Below are 11476 nucleotides of genomic sequence, written 5' to 3' on the forward strand. Positions count from 1 at the left end.
ACTACGTTGTACTCACTCCATCCAGGCACCACGAAGATGTATCAGGCTCTACAAACATTGTATTGGTGGCCTAGGATGAAGAAGGATATGATGGAGTACGTGGCCAAGTGTTTAACTTGTCAACAGGTGAAGGTTGAGAATCAGCAGCCAGCGAGGTTGCTACAGCCTTTAGGTATTCCTGAGTGGAAATGGGAGGACATTACGATGGATTTTGTGGGAGGTTTACCCAGGGCAGTGGGGCTGCATGACTCAATGTGGGTGATAGAGGATAGATACACCATGTCAGCTCACTTTCTCCCAGTGAAGACAACCTATACTGTGGATCAGTATGCAGAGTTGTATATGAGGGAGATTGTACGTCTCCATGGGGTTCTCAAGTCTATAGTGTCAGAGCGGGATCCTATCTTTACCTCTAAGTTTTTGAGTGGATTGCAAAAGGCTATGGGGACTCAGTTGAAATTCAGCACGACCTTTTATCCTCAGACTCATGGACAGTCTGAGAGGAAGATTCAGGTATTGGAGGACATGCTCAGGGCATGTGTGATAGATTTTGAGGGTTCTTGGAGTAAGTATCTCCCGTTGATTGAGTTTTCATATAACAATAGTTATCAATCAACCATTAGAGTAGCTCCATATGAGATGTTATATGGAAGGAGGTGTAGATCACCCATTCATTGGGATGAGATGGGTGAGAGGAAGTATTTTGGACCGGACATGGTTCAGAAGACTAATGAGGCTATCGAGAACATTCGAGCTTGAATGCTCGCTTCGCAGAGCAAACGGAAAAGCTACGTTGATCCTAAGCGTAGGGACGTGGACTTTCGGGTAAGGGATCATGTGTTTCTGTGAGTCTCACCACTTCGAGGGGTGAGAAGGTTTGGGAGAAAAGGCAAGCTGAGCCTTAGATTTATTGGACCTTTTGAGATCCTGTAGAGGATCAGGCTAGTGGCCTATAGATTAGCACTGCCACCGTCGTTGTCAGGAGTTCATAACGTATTCCATATTTCTATGCTTTGGAAGTATGTCTTAGATACAACTCATGTGTTGAAGTATGAGGACTTGGAATTGCAGATAGATTTGTCTTATGAGGAGCAGCCGGTTCAAGTCTTAGACAGGAAAGACAAGGTTCTACGGAAAGAGACGATTCCTCTAGTCAAAGTGTTATGGAGGAATAGCAAGGTCGAGGAAGCGACCTAGGAGCTTGAGTCAGCAATGTGGGATTGGTATCCCGAGTTATTTAGGTAAATTTCGAGGACGAAATTCTCAGAAGGAGGGGATAGTTGTAACGACCCAAAATTGCTAATAAGGCTTAAGGGCCTTGATTAGCGTGCTAGGAGGGCATAATTGGTATATGTGTGATTTAAATGTTTAGATGCATGATTAATATAATTATATGACTATGTGACATGCATGTTTGTGAGTATTAGATATGCATTTGGTTCCTTTATTGCTTATAAGGGCATAAATGTGATTATATGTGATAAATTGTTGAGACCACATTATCATGTGGATATATTTGCAGCGTATGGCTCGAGACAGTCCTAGTGAGCGGATTGGCGAAATAGTTACGGTGGGGATTAATACCCGGCTTGGGGGAGCCTGGGGGTATTTTTGGGAATTTAGAGGAAATTTTGGGAATTATTAGATATTGAATAAATAATTGGTAGTTAATTGGGTGACGGGATTAGTGGCAAATAGTAGGAACATTTGAGGAGTTAGTGGGAACTGGGAGAAAAGGACTAATTTACCATTAGAATAATTAAAGGATTTAGTATAGCAAGGAAGGGCAAAAGATTATTTTGTCTATCAAGGGATAAACTCATAAGTTACTTGGGATTAAGACGGAAAGGGGTAGAAACAACTCAAGCACTCTCTCTCTTATTCTCACGATTTCTCTCCCACTCTTGAAGAAGTTGAAGCTTTGAGAATTGGGAAATTGAAGGAACATAAGTTGTGGAATTGAGCTGGAGATTGAAAGAAAACAGAAGGAAAGCTAGGGGAATTCAAGCTAGGAATTAAGCTGGAACTTGAAAGGATTCAGCCATTGTTGAGGTAAGCTCTAGTCTTTTAATTTGTTGAAGAGTTTAGCTTGATAGGGTGGAATTTAAGCTGAGTAGTTGTAATGCTTAGAACATGTATAACTCTGGGTATTTAGGTGATGAAATTGTTGCTGAGTTGGGGTATGGATTTTAGTGTGTTGATTAAGATTTCTTGGGGAATTGCTGGTCGTTTTGATAAAGTTTCTGTGTTATAACATGCTTGGAATTTAGATATTAGAGTCATGGACTCGCTCTTGTGTTTTAGTTGGAAGTGGGAGGTATATTTGGCTTGAATTCTAGATGTTCTTGGCTGGGAAGAAGGAGGAGAAAACCCATAATTTCTGGGTTTGAAGGAGGCGCTCCGCGACCCAGCCCTAGGGCGCCGCAGCGCATGTGGCCTTTTGGCCCTGGGGATGCTCTCTGAGATGGGGGCGCGTTGTGAGTCACTAAGCCAAGTCACAACCCGCCTCCCATTTGGCTTGGGTACTTGCTCTCTGACTTGGGGGCAAGTCGCGACCCACTAAGCCAAGTCTCGGCCCGCCTGGGGATTTTAGCCTTAGAATTGTTTCTAGAATTGGTAAGGCTCGACGGTTCGAACCTAGGCGCTCGGGACAATTTCTACTACCCGGTTTAGTAGAAATTGAGGTCCCGGGTGCTAGTTTCTGTCTCTTAAGTATTTTATTTGGATTGGAAGTTCAAAATTCCCCATTGGACACTATGACTAGGTTTATCGCCAAGGCTCGGGGCTGAGGATCGTGCTCGGAACCATTTCATTTTCTTCATTCGGAATTAAAGGTAAGAAAACTACACCCTTGTGTGGTTATGTTGGGACTGAGATTCCCTGTATTTGAATACATATACTGTATAACTGTAATAATGCCATGTGAGCATGAAATGAACGGCCTAAAAGTGTCGGGGCTGATAATTTGCACACAGGACGTGGCTCGGCCACTGAGAGCTGGGGTCAGCTAGATAAACACTGGACTCGGCCTAAGCGACCGGAGTCAGTGGATTAAACAGAGGGTGCAGCCTAAGGGCGTCGACCCTGAATATTATGTTATGATTGTGATAAACAGTTGAATATAAGTATGTTTTCTGTTGTTAATCTGATGCTTATGACTAGTCGAATATATGGATGATTGACTTATGATTCATTGATTGTCATCACTGATTATCTGTCTGCTAAGCTGTTATGGTTTTCTTGTTAGGCCTCGACTCACGGGTGCTACATGGTGCAGGTAAAGGCAAGGGTAAGATGCATCAACCATGAGTTGGAGAGCTCTGGGGGCGATGTGTACATTGTCAGCTGCTCGTCTGCCACGGCCGAGGGATGGTACAAGGACAGAAATCTAAAACGTGTATTTTTCCATTATAGTGGTCTTTGATTGTATATAACTGTTTTTGGAAGTTTGTAAATTTTTCCCTTAAACCCTGTTTTTGGGATCCCATGTGCTAAACATTTATTTTTAATGAAAATTGTCTGTTTATGACCAAAATCTTTTAACCCTAACTTGATGATGACTTTAGGATCACATCTTTATTCAAATGACTTGATTAGCAAGTCTTGCACTATTTTAAACACACAGTGTAACGGTTTTGGTTATGCAGGGCGTTACATTCATTTTCCAATGAACCTAGAAATATTCGTCTAGCTCTTTCTACGGACGAGATTAATCATCATACTCTCTCAGTAGTAAGTATAGTTGTTGGCCTGTTATACTAGTCATATATAATTTACCACCATTGTTATGTATGAAGATGAAGTTTATCTTATCGACCTTGCTGATATCAGGACCTAAACCACCTGGTAACGATATTAACATCTACTTAGCTCCCCTAATTTATGGATTGAAAACTTTATGGAATGAAGGGGTTAGGGCTTATGACGCATACCGAAAAGAAGATTTTACCCTTCAAGCGATAATCAATGACTTCCCCGCTTATGGAAATTTATCCGGTTCCAGTGTAAAAGGATACAAAGCTTGTCCTATTTGTGAGGAGAAGACCTTTTCTCAATATTTGAAACATTCCTGCAAGGTGTGCTATATGGAACATAGAAAATTCTTCCCCCATAAACATTATTTTAGAACTTGGAAAAATGCATTCAATGGTGAACAAGAGTTTGGGTTGGCTCCAAAACCTTTGACTGGGAATCAAGTACTTAATAAAGTTTCTGCAATTCAGTTTAAGGTAGGAAAGTCTATTTTTTTTCCAATTAAGAAGAGGAAGCGTTGTGGAAAAGGTGTTGGTAAGGATAAGACTGAGATGAGTCTACAAGTCCTTAGAAGAAAAAATCAATTTTCTTTGAGCTTGAATATTGGGAACAATTACTTTTGCGACATAATTAAGATGTTATGCACATCGAGAAAAATATGTGTGATAGTCTAATAGAAACTTTGTCAAATATTTCTAGTAAAAGTAAGGATGGCATTAAAGCTCGAAAAGACTTGGCTGCAATGGGCTTGCGAAAAAAGCTACATCCAAAAGTTGGCCCTAAGAGAACATTTTTACAGACAACTTGTTACACACTCACTAAGGATGAGAAAATAGAACTTTGCAGTTGTTTATACAATATTAAAGTTCCAGAAGGGTATTCTTCAAACATAAGAACATTGGTGGATATGAAGAATTTGAATTTGGTTGGCATGAAATTTCATGATTGTCATGTCCTATTCCAACACATTCTACCTGTGGCTATTCTTGTTGTGCTACCTAAAAAGGTTCGAGAGATAATCACACGGATGTGTTTAGTATTTGTGTTGTAAGACAATTGATGTGTAAATGTTGGACAATTTACAAGTGGAGATTGCAATAATCTTGTGTTACTTGGAACGATTTTTCCCACCTTCTTTTTTTGACATAATGGTGCATCTTACAGTCCATTTGGTTAGAGAGATTAAACTATGCGGACCTGTGTTACCTAAGATGGATGTATACCTTTTAGCAATACATGAAGATTCTTAAGAGTTGTGTTAGAAATAGAAGTAGACCCGAAAGATGTATTGCCGAATGTTATATTGCAGAAGAATCCATTAAATTTTGTTCTGAATACTTGCATGATGTGGCAAGCGTGGGCGATCAATCTACATTAGATAAAAGTAATGGTGATTATGATTAAAAAGGTGGTGTTGTATGCTCAATATAAGTCAAGATGAAAGACACGAAGCACGCTGTCTTGTATTGCAAAACATTGATGAGATTCAACCTTACATCAAGTAAGTTATCTTTGGCAGTATGATATGATAAAACATTGTTGTGATATTTGTATTGATTCATACTAATTTTTTATACATTTATGAAGGGATCATTTCGTTTGGATTCGAAAAAAAATATCCATCTATGTCAAAGAACCAAAAATGGATCCAAGATGAACACTATTGTACATTTAGTACTTGGTTAGAGAACAAGGTATTTATTTAGGTAAATAATTTTATATCTTTTGTTTTGATTGCATGACATGCCATTAATTTTTATTTCCTTTTTTGTTTATAATAAAGGTTGCAATTGAAGTGACTAAAACATCAAGTCATGTGTCGGACATAGTTAAGTGGATTTCCCTTGGTTCTTCTCTGAATGTGTTTAAGTATCCATCATACATCGTCAATGGTACTCAATTCAATACTTTGGAACGAGATAATGTAAGAACCTTAAAGAATAGTGGAGTTTTTATTGTAGCAAAAACTGTGCAAATCTCTAGTTCTAAGGACAAAAATCCTATAGAGTGTGATATGACATTTTAAGGAGTAATCCAAGAGATTTGGGAATTAGATTATATTACAACTAGAGTACCAGTCTTCTAGTGTGATTGGGTGAAAAGTGACAAGGGAGAAAAGGTTGATGATTTAGGTTTTACATTAGTTGTTGAATTGGGCACAAAAATGATCGTTTCATAATGGCAACACAAGCCAAACTAGTTTTTTATGTGAATGATCCATCAGACAAGCAATGGTTAGCTGTAGTTCCTACTCAACTGATAGATTGGAGAGACAAAGAAAATGATCTAAATGGCCTACCACTCCTTCAGCAACATGTCACAATTCCTAAACCATAACTTACCGAATACCATATTGATGATGGTGTAGATGATGATGATATTTGTTTGTGTTTTGATGGTGACGGTGTATGGGTTGATCATATAAGTTGATAAATGTTGACTTGTTTTTTTTTCTTCTTAATGTTGGATATTTTAAACATGATAATAGTTGTTTGTATTCATTATATATTTGTTTTTCCTATTATGTTGATGATTTTCTATTAACATTGTTAATCATCGTTTCCTTTTCAGATATTTCCATGGCTGATCCAAAAGGTTTTGACGATGATTATCCACTTCCTTGACTTGATGATGACTGCCTATTTCCTGAACTTGACGATGTTGGTCAGGAGGAGAATGATGATGATGGTATAGAGGAGGTGGGATCTGGTAGAGGTCTATGTACCATGCCCGACATAGCCAAGATGCGAAGTGAAGGTGTTAAGGTAACAATCAAACTCAACGAATATGGACAAGCGATCGGTACAATGAGATCAAAATTAGGGTCAATGATCGGATCAACTATAAAGAGGTGTGCTTAAATCACACACGCAAGTTGGGATAAAGTCCAAGAATCAGACCAAGAAATTTTTTGGGATATCATTAAGGTATTTGCTCTATCGCTATAATATATGTTGTTTGTATTAATAATATAGACTAACGATACGTATTGTTTTCAATTGTAGGCTACGTTTGACATAGTCTATAAAACAAAAGGCAAAATTATGTCAAGGGTGGAAAAACGATGGAGAGCATTCAAATCCTATCTGACTAAAGTATGCATCCACGATAAGCTATATGCAAATCCAACCATCAAGACGTTCAAAATGTCAAGTGGTTACTCACAGTTGATCACTAAAATAGAATGGGATGAGTTCTGTGCTTCCCATCTGACTGATGATTGGAAGAAAAAAAGAAAAATACATCAAGATCGTCAAAAAAAAAAAAAAAAGAAACATGACCACCATATGTCACGAGGTGGGTATTTGTTGGCAGCGGAAAGGCTTCAACAACAAAATTTTGGACTCGAGGTGTCTGAAATCGACAGGTCACAGTTGTGGTTGGTTGGAAATTCTAACAAAAAGGGTGAGTTGATTGGTACCAAGGCAACAAACGTAGCTCGCAACATAGTAAGTGTGCTACTTTTTATATGATTGGATTACTTAGTTTTAATGAGAATAACTATATTTTTATATTTTATTTGCAAGAGCACTATAGTCAACTCATGAGTGATGGAAAATTTGAACTTGATGGGTCTAAGGATGTGCTTACTATGGCATTAGACACCCCTGAGAGTAGAGGGCGAGTGCGGGCCATTGGGCTCAGTGTAATGCATGGCCAGTTCTGGAAAACCCCACGATCCAGTAAGCAGAAGGGTGTTGACACCGTTTTTCATAAACTTGAGAACATAAGAGCATAGATTCAACAATATAGATATGATAAAATAAATATATCATATTTTATAGTGGTTCGGCCCCAAAAAGATGACATATGTCCACTCAGTCACTTTTATTAATATTTAAGCTTGAAGAACCATAGTTTTCGGCGAACCTGCGTCGTGGGTTGTTCTATAGTCCTCCTTCGCTTTACATTATATAAGGACTATTTATGCAAGAATGGATATTTGGCATTATAGATTGCCTCCCCTTATTTCTATCACATCTCCTCTTATTTATAGTGAGGAGCTTAGGATTACAATTAGATCATGGGCCTAAGTTATTAGGCTTGGCCCGCAAATAATACATTACAACATAAATACATTTATATTTGTATAAATGACAACTCTGTACTCCTTTACTAACTCAGTTAGCATGGATTTCGTGTGTTGAATGAACAAGATCCTCTTGTTAGCATGTAATGGTTTTCCTTGTGCGAACAAAGGTTGAAGGATGTGGCTACATGACCAAATCCCTTCTTTTAGCCCTTGGTAGTCTGCTTTGTACTCTGTGAGAACAGGAACTCCTTTGTGCTTTGTGAAAACAGGAAGTACTTCGTACTTTGTGTGAACAGGAAGTAATTTGTACTTTGTGAGAACAGGAAGTACTTTGTGCTTTGTGAGAACAAAAAGTACTTTGTGCTTCGTGAGAATAGGAAGTACTTTGTTCTTCGTGAGAACAAGAAGTACTTTGTGCTTTGTGAGAACAAGAAGAACTTTGTGCTTCGTGAGAACAGGAAGTACTTTGTGCTTCGTGAGAACAAAAAGTACTTTGTACTTGGTGAGAATAGGAATTCCTTTGTGCTTCGTGAGAACAGGAAGTACTTAGTACTTTGTGAGAACAAAAAGTACTTTGTACTTTGTGAGAACAGGAACTTCTTTGTGCTTTGTGAGAACAAAAAATACTTAGTACTTTGTGAAACCGGAAGGCTATATGTTCCATTCATCATCCCTTTATAATTGATATTATTTTAAATGTCATAAATGCCTAAAAATGGGTATAACAAAGGGAAAAGAACTTGAGACTTCCTCAGTTGACGCTCGATTTGCAATGATGGAAGAAAAATATCGTCAACAAGAAGAAATAATATAACAACAGCAGGAAATGATAAAATGACAAGAGGAAATGATGTGACAATTTATGGAACAGATGAAAGGACAACATAGTGGCTTTGGAGGATCTTCTCATGCGTCAGCGCCAAACTATGGATCATCCATAGTTCAGGTGATACCATCTCATCAAGCATCACCGTAATCGCAGCATCAACCTCTAGCACCACCCGCCCCCACAACCAAAGGAGGCACCTCTGTTTATCCCCACTCCTGGCTCAAATCAGGTATAACTTTATGTTGACACGGTTCTTCGCCAACAGATAATTAATAGAATAAGAGAGTGGGATTAGTGCTAAGTAATGAACCGCAACAGATGAATGCTCTTAAAATAAAATGGTGACACAAATATCATTTTAGGTGGTTCGAAGGTTAAAATCCTTCTACTCCACCAGCCAATATTATTGGTACCTTTCTGGTATTCTTTACAAGGTGTTTCTTTACACAATAGAATCCAACCCTTTGCAACTCCTAGGGTCTCCATATTTATAGGAGAGGGCACCTCGGGGTTGGCAAGGGGGGTCATCCCGTGACCTTTTTACCCATCATGTCACTTATGTGACATTCATGATTAATTCCTAAAACCTGACAAATGAAATGTGGTCTAATTAATAGGTAAGGGGGATAATGGGCCGCAAGGCCCGACCCAGTCGTGGGTGCCTGAATACGCACGTTTATGCTGTGTGTCCGAGAATTCAAGGATATATCAGACACGTGATGTCTAATATATGCACGTTTACATTACGTGGTTGACTGAATAAGGGGTCACAGACGCCAACTCAAGCTCGTACCTCGAGCTGGATGTCTTCTTAGCCCGCGGTGTCCATACTTCTGACCTGACTCCTTAGTAACCTTAGTAAGTCGTTGGTTACCTCGAGCTAAAGAGATGGGACCTGGTAACAGTAGCTCCGGGTACATGGCATCCACGTGGCTGATATATAATTATGCCATTTCTCAGCTCGCTAATAGCCTGTGGATAATTAGGGCGTACACTTTATCTTTTTAAAATCTAAAATCTTGCACTTGTATAACATATTTATACATAAAAATTTACAAATATGTGCAGGATAAAATGATTGAATGATAATTTGCATTAGGGTCTATCGCCAACATCGTTGGTAGGGGATACATTCTGGTTACTAATAGCACAGACATCCATGGAGAAAACTACCGCATTGCAATTGAGTTTGCTGACCAACCTGATGCTCTACTTGTTAACCAGATCCCTACCAGTGACATTTATACACTCAAACAAGCTATTGAGACTTTGATATGTTGGCCCAAGTCGCTAGTCATCTTCAATGGAGCGACACAGGTAATTATTTTATTTAAGACTATTAAATTTTTATTTACTTATTTCATTAATAATTATTTGTTATGGGTTTATTAGGAGGTCGTGAAAAAAACAGGAAAGCAAGCTTGGAAAAATACTTCTCTACCATTAGCACCACGAACACAAAAACTAGTTCCAAAACGAGCACCTAAGGCGTCATTGTCACAAGAGGTGCAACAACCATCTCCATTGTCGCCTAAGTTAAGACAAGTATATGAAATCGTCAATGATTAGCCTAAACATGATTATGTCGTTGAAGTGTCCATTGGCTTTGATGTGTTTGGCCATGCTTGTGAGTACTTTGCTCTGTTTCAGGATGAAATACTTGAATTTTGTAGAAAGGAGATGATTGGAGAATCATGCATTGTCTTCTACATGAGGTATGCTCTATATGAAGTTAATAATATTTATTGTAAGGATTTTCTATCATCAATTATTTATTTTTCTTTTTAATTAATGATATCTATTGGTAGGATTTTGTACCAGGATCTATTATTAGACGATGAAAAGAGAGGATCGTTGTTGTTTATGAATCTGAATAAGGTTTCTACTTTCGTGACTTGTGCAGATAGCCATGCTCAAGCTTTATGTGATTGGATAGTTATGCCTTATAACTATGGGTAAGTTTAATTAATATGTTTTTCATTGATACAAAAAAAAAATAGGATCTAAAGTTAAAAACTTTGTAATACTTGTTCTTTCAACAGGGAGCATTTGATGTTATTTTTATTGTATCCCAATTGGTATTATTGTTGTTTTCTTGATCCTCTCAATGCACCATTAGATAATAGGAGAACCATCAAGGAGATCATCCATGATGCATTTGAGATGTATTTCACATAAAGAATTAAAGCACATTAAAAGATCAACAAACGCTGAGCGAGAGTAATGTATTTCCAACCTACGGTGTGTTTCTATTTGTATATGGGTTTATGTATATATAAAGATGTTTAAGATATTTAATACTAAGATTTGTACATGTATTACCAATCTTTATATTGTGTCGTAAACAATCAAACAATATCAACTGCGGATATTATGTTATGAGGAAGATGAAGAATGTATAAATACCCCTCATATCAAACCTTTCTTGTCGAATCATGTAACAATGAATATACAACTCATAATATAAATATAGTATAATTTTTCTATATGCTTTGAATTTATTACTACTAATATAATTTCAATTAAAGTTTTGATTCTTTGTTTTTCCAGTTCACCTCTGACAAACCATATACTACTCAAGAAATTGGCGAAGTTCGAGAAGAATAGGCAATGTCATTTTTACAATTGGTTAGAGCAAAATGAAAGATGTTATAAGCTAGTGTACAATACATGTTAATGAGAAATTTAAATTTCTTTTAATTTTTTTTTGGCATTTTTTGTAGTATTTTCTTTTGAAATTTTAGAAATCTAACATATATAATACATTTTGGACACTCAATGCGATATATTTTTTAAATCAAAATGAAAAATGTAACTGCATTTTTTTTAAAAAAATATTAACTTTTAAGGGCACTCGAAGA

The sequence above is a fragment of the Humulus lupulus genome, chromosome X, assembly GCF_963169125.1.
Source record: "Humulus lupulus chromosome X, drHumLupu1.1, whole genome shotgun sequence".
Classification (NCBI taxonomy): Eukaryota; Viridiplantae; Streptophyta; class Magnoliopsida; order Rosales; family Cannabaceae; genus Humulus; species Humulus lupulus.